This window comes from Phacochoerus africanus, chromosome 15 (assembly GCF_016906955.1).
Source record: "Phacochoerus africanus isolate WHEZ1 chromosome 15, ROS_Pafr_v1, whole genome shotgun sequence".
NCBI classification, from domain to species: domain Eukaryota; kingdom Metazoa; phylum Chordata; class Mammalia; order Artiodactyla; family Suidae; genus Phacochoerus; species Phacochoerus africanus.
In genome coordinates, this window is record NC_062558.1 from 2,212,342 (window position 1) to 2,227,348 (window position 15,007).

The 15,007-nt window shown below is 48.0% G+C and overlaps 1 protein-coding gene across 3 annotated transcripts in view; it reads left to right on the forward strand.

Moving 5' to 3' along the window:
- SYK (spleen associated tyrosine kinase) overlaps positions 1–15,007 on the forward strand; it is a 106,489-nt gene that overhangs the window by 52,363 nt on the left and 39,119 nt on the right. The gene's annotated exons all lie outside the window — the stretch shown is intronic.

Genomic DNA, 15,007 nt, shown 5'->3' on the forward strand with positions numbered 1-15,007 from the left:
AGGGACATCATGTAAAGAAAATCTATTCAACCTCATTTTCTGCTTTTCACGACAAACACGGGATGTGTAACACTGTCTCTGGCTCGCCATCCAAGCTAAAGATGCCGCAGTGTGTTTGCTTGCATTGGCCCTGAGATCTCAAACTTGACTTCTCCTTTGACTTGGAGAGGAACGTCCCTAGGGTGGAGAGTAAAGAGAATTTGCTGGGAAAGGTTAGTGCAGGTGCTTGATCGCAAGCACGCATGCAGACACCAGCCTCATAATCTCGGGAATGAGGTGTGGGCGTTCCCTGGTGGGCTAGTGGTTACAGATTCAGTGGTGTTATTGCTGTGGCTCCGATTCGATCCCTGGTCTGGGAACTTCCACATGTTGTGGGTGTGCCCCCCCAAAAAAAAGAAAAGAAAAGAAAAGAGGTGTGCATCTGGAAGTCTGTTCACTGTTATCCTCAGTGGTCAGTGCACCTCCATCCTGGAGGTTCTGGAGACACAGGTCATCTCAGGGTGCGGTCACTGGTCCAGAGGAGGGAAGGAGCTGTCTTGGGCAGGTGTCGACCTTATCCCCCAAGGTGCTTCCAGCTGAGTCACACTCACCTGTGTTGGTCACTGCTCAGTGATCACCACTCCCTCCCCCCGCCCTCCGAAGAGGGTTTGACTGGGTGCCCCATCCTCATCTTGGACACTGACCCAGCAATGCAGCCCCATGACCAGAAATATGGAGTCACATCATGGGCATTATAAACTTTTCCTAGAAACAGAAGTGTTTTCTCTGAATAGCCATCTAAATAAAAATTTTCTTTAGACTTTACCGTAATAGTTCTTATTTAAGAAATAATTTTAGGGAGTTCCCATTGTGGCTCAGTGGTTAACGAACCCAACTAGTATCCATGAGGGTGCAGGTTCGGTCCCTGGCCTTGTTCCGTGGGTTAAGGATCTGGCATTGGGGTAGGTCAGCTTGGATTCTGCGTTGCTGTGGCTGTGGTGTAGGCTGACAGCTACAGCTCCGATTCCACCCCTTCGACCCCTACCCTGGGAACCGCCATATGCTGTGAGTATGGCCCTAAAAAGACAAAAAAAAAAGGAATGATTTTAGGAGTTCCCATCTCGGCTCAGTGGAAACGAATCAGACTATCATCCATGAGGATTCAGGTTCAATCCCAGGCCTTGCTCAGTGAGTTAAGGATCCAGCGTTGCCATGAGCTGTGGTGTAGGTCGCAGACAAGGCTTGGATCTGGTGTTGCTGTGGCTGTGGTGTAGGCCGGTGGCTATAGCTCCGATTGGACCCCTAGCCTGGGAACCTCCATATGCCACAGGCGGGGCCCTAAAAAGACAAAAAAGAAGAAGAAAAGAAAAAAGAAAGAAAAGAAATAATTTTAAACACAGTACTCTTTTTAAAAAAGTGACCTAAAAAAAAATACACAGCAGGCCAGGTTGGCACACAACATGACTGGTATGCAGTAGCAGCTGCTGGCAGAAATCCTGTGGCGGGGAGGCATTTTTTTCCCCCTCAGTGTGGCATTTACTAGCTCATTTTCCCCTGAGGTTTGGACTTTTACCACCTTCTCTGGAGTGATTTCCATCAGCAGTGTCGTGGGACTGCATCGCAGCCTCTTGGTGTGCTCTGTCAGCCCCACGTTGTGTTGTCGGAACAGCCAGGCCAGCTGCCCTCTCATAGGTTCCCACGCCTGCTCCCAGCCAGGCTCGCTGGGGGACAGCTGTGCTCAGGGAGGCCGTGTGCTCCCCCCTTAGACAAAGGGAGCACCCACCCTGGGACGGACTGCAGTTACGGAGTCCTTCCCGCGGGGTCTTCTTGTTCCTCATCCAGGTTTTCCTAAAGAACACGTCTCCTGCCCACTTTCCCATCATCTAAAACAGCTTGTCCCTCCGTGGGTCAGCATTTCCTGGTGTTCGCAGCTGTATGAGGCACTGGACGCCAGTACCGTCATGGGCACTGAGCATCTGCCACGGGGAGCCTACATCTCAGTGGCAGAAGTGGCCACTGGACAACGGAACAAGAGCTGCAAAGTATGTCAGAGCACTTAAGGACGGGACTAGAGCCTGCCGTGGTTGAGGTACCTGGGTTCTGTTTTATGCTGGGTGGTGAGGCAGGAGACATTTGAGCAGGGACCTGAAGGCAGCTGGGAACCTCCTGACACAGGAACAGCATGTGGCAGGAGTGTGCCAGGCCACCAGGAGGCCACCGTGGCAGATGCAGAGTGAGAGGGGGAGGATGGAGATGAGGGCCAGGCTGCCCAGGGCTCTCGGGCAGTAGGAGAACTTTGCTTTGGACAGATTGGTCCATCCACCTTTAGGAAGGTATTAAGGCAGATCCAGCTGAAGCTCAATGGGGTTCCGTCTGGCTGGGTGCAGGGTAGAGCCAGTGCAAAGGTGCAAAGGTGAGCACGCTCACTGACCACACTGTGTGTGTTCGTATCCATTTGACCCAAAGTGCAATGTCCATTTTCCTGTAGTGATTTTGGGACCTGCCCCTTCTTCTCTGTGAGCAAGGAACCTTTTGTGCCTGTTGGAAGAAGGCATGGCCTGGGTGCTGACGTGCAGCCCTGCTGCTTGGCTTCGCTCTGCCCCAAGGTCAGGGCCAGGCACTGTGTCTCCTGTGTGTGCAGGCAGGCTCTTACTGTTGGCAGCAGCAGTTCATTTGTATCCTCTGTTGTCCCCAGTGAGGAGGAAGGCAGATTTCAGGATACGTGGTGCTGCACTTGGTCAAAGGGCCTGACACCAACTGTCTCTTACCCTGATGTTGACAGTTCTTTGTCCATCCGCCCCCCCGCCCCCTTTCTCTTGAGGGCCACACCCGCAGCATATGGAGGTTCCCAGGCTAGGGGTCTAATTGGAGCTACAGCTGCCGGCCTACACCACAGCCACAGCAATGCGGGATCTGAGCCGCATCTACAACCTACACCACAGCTCATGGCAACGCCAGATCCCCGATCCGCTGAGCAAGGCCAGGGACTAAACCTGCATCCGCATGGATACTAGTCAGATTCGTTTTCACTGCGCCACAATGGGGACTTCCTGTCCAACCCCATCTTGCTGCTTGATTTTACCCACTTGGGGTGGATGATAACTGGTTGTCCTTGCTTACAGTCTGCACTGGTCCATTCCCAGCCCTTCTGGACACCGTTTGGCTCCAGTTGGCCACCTGCCATGTGCTTCTCACACACCCTCTGCTCCCCTCATCCCTGCAGACTCCGAGGTGCTTATTTCCTGTGTGACCCTATCAGAGACTTTTCTTTTTTTTTTCTTTCTTTTTTTTTTTTTTGTCTTTTTGTTGTTGTTGTTGCTATTTCTTGGGTCGCTCCCGCGGCATATGGAGATTCCCAGGCTAGGGGTCGAATCAGAGCTGTAGCCGCTGGCCTACACCAGAGCCACAGCAACGAGGGATCCGAGCCACGTCTGCAACCTACACCACAGCTCACGGCAACGCCGGATCGTTCACCCACTGAGCAAGGGCAGGGATCGAACCCGCAACCTCATGGTTCCTAGTCGGATTCATTAACCGCTGCGCCACGATGGGAACTCCCCTATCAGAGACTTTTCAAGGCTGGTGGCCTTCCCAGGACCTCCCTGTAACAGACATTAAGAACCTAGGAGGCTTTCAGATCCAGAAACAGAACCTAATCTTTGTGATTCCTAATCTGGGCTTCATTAGATTTAAAATAAGTTAATGCATATCAAGCGCTTTGTAGAAGGCTAATAAATATAAGTGATTTTGTGTCATTAATAAACATAGGAGGAAAAGCCAAGGGACCCCCATGGCTGATGGAAATGCCTGCACTTCCCATTTAGGAATAACTTGGAGAGTCAAGTGTGAAGATTCATCTGGAATCTCTGATTTACATTACAGTTCAGTGTAGCAAGACACCCTCCTTGGGAAAACAGTACTCTTGCTGCCCACAGAAAACATGGATGGAAAGACAGCATATTTCAAAAAGTCTGAGACCTAGATGAGGTTCTAAATCTTCACTAAGGCAAAAAATAAAGGAGTTCCTGTTGCAGCTTCATGAATATGAATCCAACTGGTATCCATGAGGTCCACGCCTTGGATCCGGTGTTGCTGAGGCTGTGGTGTAGCCTGGCAGCTACGGCTCTGATTTGGTCCCCAGCCTGGAAATCTCCATATGCTTCGGCTACAGCCCTAAAAAAAGCAAATAAATAAATAAATCCTCACTAATGCAGCTTAAAATGCAGATGGTATGTCCTGGAGATTTCTAACCATCCAGAAGGACTGTGCCTGGGGAATGCTGGCCAACTCAGATTTGTTTGTTTTCCTCTTGAATTATGGCATGCAGTCCATGTGCAGTGGCAGAACCCCTGAGCCAGAAGGAACCTCACTGCTAAAGGTCTAAGTCCCTTGATTTTTGCACAAGGACTTGGGCACAGGAGAGCTTACCCCAGGCTGTCAGGCAAATAGGAGCTGAGGGCTGGAATGCAGGGTCCCTGAAGTGGCAGAGCTGAGAGGAGGCAGCAGCAAAAGCCACACCCAGGGTGTGCATAGTGTGTGGTTGCCTCTTCATTGTCAAAAATTTGGTAATATTTTCTGGGTATCAAGAAAGAAAACAGAGGAGTTCCCGTTGTGGCTCAGCAGGCTAAGAACCTGACTAGTGTCCACTAGGACAAGGGTTCGATCCCTGGCCTCGCTCAGTGGGTCAAGGATTTGGCATTGCCATATGCTGCGGTGTAGTTCGCAGATGCGTCTCAGATCCAGCATTGCCGTGGCTGTGGTATAGACTGGCAGGTGTAGTTCTTATTCAATCCCTAGCCTGGGAACCTCCATATGTCACAGGTGCAGCCCTAAAAAGGGAAGAGAGAAAGAGAGAGAGAGAGAAAGAGAGAGAGAGAGAGAGAGAAAGAAAGAAAGAAAGAAAGAAAGAAAGAAAGAAAGAAAGAAAGAAAGAAAGGGAAACTGAGTCCTTCCTGTAGGTTCACAACTCATTCTGAGTAATACATGTATATTTTTAGGATTGTTGTCAACTCTGGGAAAGGAAATTGGAGTAGCAGAGGGGGTCTTCTCTGGCTGAGATTAAATATCTCTTACAAATCGTACAAAACCCTATGGCCACGTGGTCACATTGCTGGGCCCTGCTTGGGCCGGATGAGGCCAAGGGGACGGGCCGTGGTCAGAAGCCTCCGAGCATCCCATGCAGAAATATCTCACCCTATGGTTCATGCAGGGCAGCTTAGAGCTCTGGTGCACAAAAGCTTCCCTAAGCACCCATCATGTCTGCTGTGCACCCTTTATGTCATCACGTAATGTATCTCAGAATGAAAAAGTTCTGAAAATTCCATGTTCTGCAAATGAAAAATGATAGAATTGTCACTATCATCGTGTTTAGTACTCAGGTAAATATTTTATTGATTTTTGGCTGAAAGTCCTTACAGGTCGAGCGAGTTGGACGTGACCTTTAAAATACACAGATAAGGAGTTCTTGTTGCGGCTCAGTGGGTTAAGAATTCTCAGTGTCCAGGAGGATTCAGGTTTGATCCCTGGCCTCACTCAGTGGGTTAAGCCAAAAGCTGCAGCTTAGGCCACCCATATGGCTCAATCCAGCATTGCTGTGGCTGAGGCGTAGGGCTACAGCTGCAGCTCTGATTCAACCTCTAGCCTGGGAACTTCCATATGTCGCAGGTGTGGCACTAAAAATTAAAAAAAAAAAAAAAAAAGCAAATAATGGCTCTCCAAATGCTTGAATCAACATCTCACAGAAAAGGAAGAATTTCAGATTTGTCAAATGAGTCATCAAACCCATATCACCGAGGCCATATTCACTGTCGTTCCTACTTTCTGACTTTAGAAAGATGCTAATTAAAAAAGAAGCTACAGGGGTCCCTTGTGGCACAGTAGGTTAAGGATCTGGTGTTGTCACTCCAGTGGTTCAGGTCACTCCTGTGGCATGGGTTTGATCCCTGGGCTGGGAACTTCCACATGGCCCGAGTGTGGCCCAGAAAAAAAGAAACTGCAGGAATAGCTTTTCATTCCACAAAATATTAATGCATTCCACCAGATGGGTGCCATGCATTGTGATAGGACTGTGACAAACAACATAGGTTTTGGTCCCTGCTCGCACGATGCTTACAGCCTAAGGGGAGATGTTAAATTCAGAAAGATGTGGGGCAAAGCGTGTGGTGGGTGATGGGTAGGTAGGTCCTATTCCATCCATTACGGTTATCGCTTCTAATTAGTGACGCTGTTGACTGTTCCAGTGGTGTCTTTATTTTACTTCCGTTCACTTGTTTACTGTCCATTGGTCTCACTTGTTCTGAATGTCAGCAGTGCATTGCCATGGATTCTACCACTCAGAACAGGGACTCAGTGGTAGGCATCTTTCTGGGGAAAGGGATGTTTCAGCTGTGCTCTGAGCAGTGAGGAGAATAGAATTAGTGAAGAAAGAAAAGAAAGTGGTCCCAGGCTGGAGGACGTGTCATTGCAGAGTCCTAGAGGTCAGCTCTGTGACCCAAGTGTGGCCTGGCCAGGAGTGGGCCAGGAGTGACAAACTGTGATGGGGGAGGCAGTCAGACCAGACAGGAGGTCTCTACTGATCCTAACAGGTGGAGCAGGGAATGGATTGTCCACTTGGGGAGTGAGAGGAGGCTCCTAACGTGATGGGAGCGGGGATAGCACTGTCTTGGGGTCAACAGGACTGTCGCAGGCTGGATGAGCATCCTATTTATGCGCCAACTGTAGGATTTGCCAAATGTTCCTTAACCTGGCTGATTCGATCTAGCTGAGGGTGAGGGGGTGGAAGGGAAGGCCTGGAGTCCAGCAGGAGGGAGGAAAAGCTATAGCAGGACAAGTGTGTGTGTAGCAGGGAGGGGTCGGTATGCCTGAGATACTGGGCAAGAGTGGTGGAAGGTGAGAGGTGGCATCACCGGTGCTGACTGCAGGTCTTATTTTGGAAAGGCCTGGTGAATGCCAAGCCAGTGTGGCCATTTGGATAGGAGGTGGAGGGTGTTGAGGGTGAACCCAGGAGAGAAGGGTTTCGGGGTAGGGGTGACAGAATGTCTAGGGAGTAGGTGCTGCTAAGCCAACCCTCCCGGGCCAAACGGGCGGGGCTCTCAGATAGGGGAGACTCCTGAGGTCCTAAGGAAAACTCTGCCCCCGGGCCTGCCCCCTAGGGAGTGAGGAATAGGGATGAGGGTTCTGCAGAGGGAGAGCTGGCAGAGTCAGGTCTCAGATCAAGCACAGTAGTTTGCAGATGTCAAGAACCAATGTTGCCTATGCAGTAGCTGAGTGAGGTGGGCGGGGGGGGGGCAGGAAGGGGAGAACTGAGGCTGAAAGGTATCCGGGAGAGTGGGGCTCTGAGAGTCAGAGAGGCACACCTGCTGGGGAGTGTGCATGGAGGATGGGAGATGTGGCCTGTGGGCTTCGCTGGTCCTGAGGTCATAGAGTGCTACATCCCCTGCGCCCTTTGCTGGCCTGTGGTTGTGGTACGTGATGGGTGGGACTCCTTAACACACTCCTTTCCCATGACAGCTCTTATTGTAACGTATTCAAATCCTCCCAAGTAGCCTGGGGCCCTATATGCAGAGAGACAAGACAGTGCAGAGGCCTCTGGAGCAGGTACCAACTGGGGGTGCCATTTGCCCTTCACAGGCCCTCAACAGTCAGCCACCTTTCCAGCCCCCCTGGGACAACTGAGTCCCCTGTGTGACATGTTCTTAGGTGCTCTGCAACATGAGCCATTTGCCGTTTTCCAGGCAGAGTATGACACTCTCATTATTTTCTCCCTTCCTCTCTTCTTTTCCTTTCTCTTCCCCACTGTATTCTTTTCCATTACAGCCCTATACCCCTCCCATCGTCTCCTCCCTTACACACACACACACACACACACACACACACACCCCATGCCTCTTACATTGCCAGCCCTTTGGGAGGTCCTCTAGGAGAATCTGCAGGTACAGCCAAGAACAGGCAACATGCATAGGTGGTCCAATAAGGGTATAACCAAGTGGGCCCTAGTAGATTTGGTGACAGTGGCTTTCTGAGGAAAAGGTTGCGTCCACTCAGAATCACGGATGTGCAAAACCACGTGACCCTTGTCCAGGATGAACCTGGCTTGGGAACCCCAGATGACATACCTGCCACCCTTGACTCTTAGAATAATACCTTTGACCAGGGCCCTCCCCACCGACCTCATCCTGTGGACTGGGTGGCAGGTGGATGCCTCTCTTTGGAAACAGCTCTTAGTAATCCTTTTCAGTGCAAGTACAACTTGGTAATAAGGTAGCCATAAAAAAATGTGTTCATGGTATGGCACGTTTTTCAGAGACATTGAGATCAATTGTAAGAATGTACACTTATATTCCCAATGAACAGGGAACAAATGTAAATTAGGAGAAAGGATGAAGAATGCAAGCAGAGCCTTCAGTTGGGTTCCATAGGATGGATATAAAGTCCAGAGCAGATGATGTAAGCATTAGTCCTCAACCTTCTGTGTTTATGTGAACCACCTGGAAGCTGGTTAAACCCCCCTGCCCCACTGCCCACCAAGTTTTTAACTCACTATGTCTGGGTAATGGCTCAGGAATTTGGATTTCTAATAAGTTCCTAAGTGATGCTGAGGCTTCTGGGGTGGGGACCACATTTGAGCCTGTTCAAGGTGCTGAATGCCTACCTAAGCTATCTGATTAAGAATAGTGATCATTTAAGATTTTCCAGGTTCACTGAAGGGTCTGTAACCATGTGTGCAGTAGGGGATGTTCCCATGACACACTGCAAATGCTGTATTATTTGACTGGTTGAGACAGAGTTAACCTTGAAACTGCTTCTATTTGTAGAAACTTTAGTTCAGACAAGCATAGCCACCTAATAATGCTGTGATTTAGACAGTTTAATTCATCTCTCTGACCTCAGTTTACTGAATGATAAAAAGAGGAAACTAGTGTGTTACCTGAGTTGTTATAGAGATGAACAAGATAAAAAGTATTTAAAGCTAAGCCAGTGGTTGTCCTCTATCTGTACTTCCTACAATCATGGATTCTTTTCTTTTATCCTTCTTTCATATTTCTTCTTTCAGAGGCTCTTATTAAACATATGTTAGACCTTTTTAATTCATCTTCTGTATTCATTCTTATTTTCTGTTGCCTTTTCTCTGTGTGCTGCACTATGTAATGTTCTTGGATTTGTCTTCCAGTTCATTAATTTTCACTTCATCTGTATCTAATCTGCTATTAAATTCATCCACTGTTTTTTCCGCACTAATTATGTTAAAAAATTTTTTCTAACAGTTCTATTTGTTATTTCTTAAATAGTCCTATACATTTTTGAGATTGTTTGCTAGTTTTTGTGATTCCATCTTTTGGTTCTTTGAACATTTCACTTTATATTCCGTAAATAATGATTTCAAAATGGAAAGTCCTTGGCAGTCTATATCTCTGTCTCTCCTGCTCTCTTTCCTGCTCTGCCCTCTCTCTCAGAACGTATTGTTCGTTATGTTTCGGGTAATCTTTGTGCATTAGTATTTGATTGATATTCATCTGCAGGACTCCTGAACACCCTGTGCTGGGAATGTTGACTTCCAGAGTTGAAGAGGTTTTCTTCCCAGTCCTTGCTTTCATGGGGCAATCTCAGGTTTGGGTGCCCACCTTGCTGCTGGCCCAGGATGTTGTTCTCCTGTCCACTGCAACATTGATATTGGTGTTGGTCCTTAGGTGAGACTCACATTTTTTTTTGGCTTGTATTTGCTACTCATTTTCCCCGGCTCAAGTTTTAACTCACTTTCTATTATAGACTTAAATTTTGAAAGCAATCTGTGGGTTTAGGAAAAAACCTTACTCTGTTCATTGACGAAGGAGACTGGATGACCCTCATATGCCACAATAAAAGCTGAGTTCTGTGAGCACTCTCAGGTACCGGAATCCTTGATCAGAGTGTACCATTTTATTTGACATGTGTGGTTGTGTTGCCGCAGGTCTGCATGAAGAGACGAGATGTGTCTGAAGTCAAAAGTTTAAAGGGGGTTGTAAAGTGATGTCAGCGTCACTTCGTGGTCTGCCCAAGGTCCCCATGAAGCTGGAGGAGAAGCAGCGTGACCTAGTTTCACCTTATGATCTAGAGCCAAGGGAGAGAGAAGGGAATTTGTGATGAAACTTTTAAAAAGGCAGAGGTGTGGAAGAAGAGCTTGACCTGTGAACACATTTGGCCCTGTGTTCCATACTGATCCTGCTTGTAGGGAATGCTCACGTGTCTCGGTTTTTCTACAATACAAGGCAGAAGCACCAGAGAGTTGCATTTTCTTTGTCTTCCATGGCTCATGAGGGCAGGTACCTCTCCCGACTCTAGGGGAGGGGCTCTTGGCATTACACTGGCAAGCACACTTCTGGGCATGACACTTTCACATCCTCTCCTTGCCAGCTCTGCAGCTCTTGTCTTGAGAAGCCCCTCTTGGGCCCAGGCGGCAGTATCTGACCACCTGATACGCTGTCGGCCCCGGAAAGGAACCCTTCCCTGTCTCTCTGTACAGCCCATCCCAGCCATAGGCACACAGCTCATCCCAGCACCCTCCTTCCCCTCTAGCCAGCCGTGCTCTGCTGTGCCATGGAAAAAAACATGCATGGGACAGGAATGCCTGGTGGGCTAGCATGCACCCTAGACATTCTTTTCTGTGTGCGGCAGACACATGACAATGTCCTGGGACCTTGGGGGTCACCTTGAGGGTTCTGCCACCTCCCAAGTCCTCACTCCCTCCTCAGTGTCTGGGCATCATTACCAAAACGTTTTCTCTGATCCGGGAGGTTATAGGAGAGCCGAGAAGGAGTTCAGCCCCTCCAGGCGGCGCCTGGCACAACACTCTCCCCACGTCAGCTGTGCCAAGCGCCTCGTGTCTGTGAGCTGCAAGGCCTGATCATTGCAGAGCCTGAGACTGTCCACCCCCAGAGGCACGGTAGCTCTCTTGCCCTCTCACCAGCGACCTCAAGTCTGTCTTTTTGCCTTTTTAACCTTTAAAGCACTTGGAGTAACCACCACCAGATGTAGTTTAGTTCCTAATGCTATAGTTGGGAAAAAATACTTCTTCTTTTTTTTTTGTCATTTTAGGGCCACACCCCCAGCATTTGGAGGTTCCCAGGCTAGGGGTCGAATCGGAGCTGCAGCTGTTGACCTACACCACAGTCACAGCAATGCCAAACCTGAGTTGCAGCTTTCAGCAACACCGGATCCTTAACCCACTGAGTGAGGCCAGGGATTGAACCTAAATCTTCATGGATACCAGTTGAGTTTGTAACCCACTGAGCCACAGCGGAACTCCCGATGGTCTTGAGGCCAATTTGGACAACTTCACAGTTCAAAGCACTGAAGTCCTACACCCTCTAGTAGCAAGATACACATCTGTTGTGAGCCTGCTTCTTCCAAGAGGCTCATTAAGAAAAAATATTCTAGGGCTTCTCAAACAATTGACCTGGAGGGCAGAAGCCAGCAACCCCAGGAGAGTCTCTTTGGGCATCTGTGTGACAAACCTCATGGGTGTCCCCAGGGCAGAGGGGAGCTTTCTGAGGACCAAGAGGGGGCCAAGATGAGGAGCTATTTTAGCTTCCAAACCAGTATTTTCCGTATGTTAGAGTAAAAATAGCCCAGCCCAGGATGCGCCTGCTGCCAGCAGACACTTCACAGTTGCTGGCCGTTAGTGTCACCAAGCCTCTGGTCTTTGCCACCTACAGATGTTGGGCCTGTGGGTTTCCCTTCTCTGCCCTCGTTTCCTGCCAGCTGCCTTGGGGGCTGCTCAGACTGCATGTCCAGGGCCTGTCCCTGTATTTTCTGGTCCTTAGGCTGTGCTCACCAGGTAGCTGTCACCGCTGGCATCCTGGAAGTTGGCTGTCTGGCTCTGGCTGGAGCTCTGGGAAAGAAACTCCTCTGGGACCTGTTCTCTGGGGAAGCCAGAAGGAAATGTGTGCCTTTGCAGACATCCCTGTCTAAAAGCTAAAGATGCTCTATTTCTGCCTTGCACCAGCTCTCTTTTAATGCTGTTTTTATTAGGAAAGATTAAACACACAAAAGAGTGCATCACTGTACAGGTGCAGCTTAATGGATAAATGTGAGGCAAACGCCACTGGAGTCAAGAGCTAAAACATGACCAGCATCGCAGAAGGCCCTTCACTCAGACCCCAGCTCTTTGAGGACACCACTTCCTGCACCCTGTGTCCAGCATGTCCTAGCTTTTGTCTTCTCTTCTCTTTCTCTGCCACCTAGACCCTAGGTGTACATCTTTCAACAAAAACATTTGCTTTTGCCCGTTGGGGAGCTTCATGTGTACGCAGTCACAGTCTATGTTTTAATGCTTGGGAGAGTCATCTGCGCCTTGTATCATTGCCATTGGTTCATTCTATTCTGTGACATCCTGTGGCCTGAAGACCCAACTTCTTTGCACCTGTGCGGTCGGTAAACACTTGGATTGTTTACAGTTTTTGGCAATCACAGATAAAGCTATTAGAAGCATCCTAGCACATTTTATAGGTGCAGAATGCACACATTGTGTGTATCTTGGAGTGGATTGCTGACCCGCAGGGGATAAATAGGTTCAAATTCAAGAGAGAATTCCAAATAATTTTCCAAAGTGATTGAACCAATTCAGGCCCCCACTGGTAGGATTCAAGGGTGCCTGTTACCTCCCCCCGCCGCCCCACTTCTCAGCAATATTTAGGATTTTCAGTCTTTTTAGTTGTTGCCAGTCTGAAGGGTATATGATGGTGTTAATTTGCATTTCCTGATTTCTAATGAGGTGACTGCACCGTCTCCCCGAGCATTCTGCCATCCTCTGTCTCAGCTTTAACAACAGGAGTCCATCAAGGTTTAAGGCAAAATGGACAGGTGGAGACTGGACATGGATCCAGAAAACCAGAGTTCAGTTGGTCGTTTCCAGGACCCTGAGGTCCAAGACTCAAAGGGCTCTAAATCAAGGAGAGCAGAATTGTGGAATGGCCTGTGGACATCGCTGTCCCAAAGTCCCCTTTTATATGCATATGCATAAATTCTTAATGCTTCATAGTAAGAATTTTTGTTGTTGTTGTTGTTGGTTGCAAAGGAAAGGTTGCTTTATTCAGGAGGTCAGGAACCTGGAGAGAAAGTAGACTCATGTCCAAAAACCAACTCCAAAGATTCTGTTTGACTGTGAAAGTTTTGCCTTTTTGCCTTTTTCTAGGGCCGCACCTGCGGCATATGGAGGTTCCCAGGCTAGGGGTCCAATCGGAGCTGTAGCCACCGGCCTATGCCAGAGCCACAACAACTTGGGATCCGAGCCGTGACTGTGACCTACACCACAGCTCACGGCAATGCCGGATCCTTAACCCACTGAGCAAGGGCAGGGATCAAACCCGCAACCCCATGGTTCCTAGTCGGATTCGTTAACCACTGAGCCACAATGGGAACTCCCGACCATGAAAGTTTTTAAAGGGAGACTCATTTGGGGGGAAGGTCAGAGTCTTCATTATCTTCCCCTGTGTGCAGACTTTCTTCTGATTGGTTGGTGGTGAGGTAAGAGGGTGGGATCCTGTGCTCAGCATGAAGTTGCCACCCTCCACCAGGATGGGGCCTTAGTTCCTAGAGAAGAGCTCAGAGGTAGTGTTATGTATATTCCTTGAGGAGGAACTAGGACCCTGCCCCATTTTTTGCACAATTTTTTTGATGCTAAATATAAACAGATTTATTTTTATAAATTTAATTGTTATTGTTATTTCCCCCAACACACTTTTTTTCCCCCACTGTACAGCATGGGGACCCAGGTACACATACATGTGTACATAAATTTTTCTCCCATTGTTGTGCTGCGTTGTAAGTATCTAGACATAGTTCTCAGTGCTACATGGCAGGATCTCATTGTAAATCCATTCCAAGAGAAATAGTTTGCATCCTTTAACCCCAAGCTCCCAATCCCTCCTACTCCCTCCCCTGCCCCCAGGGCAGCCACAAATCTATTCTCCAAGTCCATGATTTTCTTTTCTGTGGAAAGGTTCATTTGTGCTATGTATTAGATACCAGATATGAGTGATACCATATGGTATTTGTCTTTCTCTTTCTGACTTATTTCACTCAGTATGAGAGACTCTAGTTCCATTCATGTTGCTGCAAATGGCATTATTATTATTATTTTAAATGGCTGAGTAGTATTCCATTGTGTATATACCGCATCTTCCTAATCCAGTCATCTGTTAATGGACATTTGGGTTGTTTCCATGTCTTGGCTGTTGTGAATAGAGCTGCAGTGAACATGTGGGTGCATGTGTCTTTTTTAAGGAAAGTTTTTTCCAGATATATGCCCAAGAGTGGGATTGCTGGGTCATATGGTGGTTCTATGTATAGATTTCTAAGGTACCTCCATAGGGTTCTGCATAGTGGCTGTACCAGCTTACATTCCCACCAATAGTGCAGGAGGGTTCCCTTTTCTCCACACCCCCTCCAGCTGTTGTTATTTGTGGACTTATTAATGATGGCCATTCTGACTGGCATGAGGTGGTATCTCATGGTAGTTTTGATTTGCATTTCTCTAATAATCAGTGATGTTGAGCATTTTTTCATGTGCCTGTTGGCCATCTGTATATCTTCCTTGGAAAAATGTCTATTCAGATCTTTTGCCCCTTTTTCCATTGGGTTGCCGGCTCTTTTGCTGTTGGCAGTGTATAAGTTGCTTGTATATTCTAGTGATTAAGCCCTTGTCAGTTGCATCATTTGAAACTATTTTCTCCCATTCTGAAAGTTGTCTTTTTGTTTTCTTTTTGGTTTCGTTTGTTGTCCAAAAGCTTGTCAGTTTGATGAGGTCCCATTAGTTTATTTTTGCTTTTGTTTCTGTTGCTTTGGGAGACTGACCTGAGAAAATATTCATAAGGTTCATGTCAGAGAATGTTTTGCCTGTGTTCTCTTCCAGGAGTTTGATGGGTCTTGTCTTATATTTAAGCCTTTCAGCCATTTAGAGTTTATTTTCATGCATGGTGCGAGGATGTGTTCTAGTTTCATTGATGTGCATACAGCTGTCCAGGTTTTCCAGCAATGCTTGATGAATAAATTG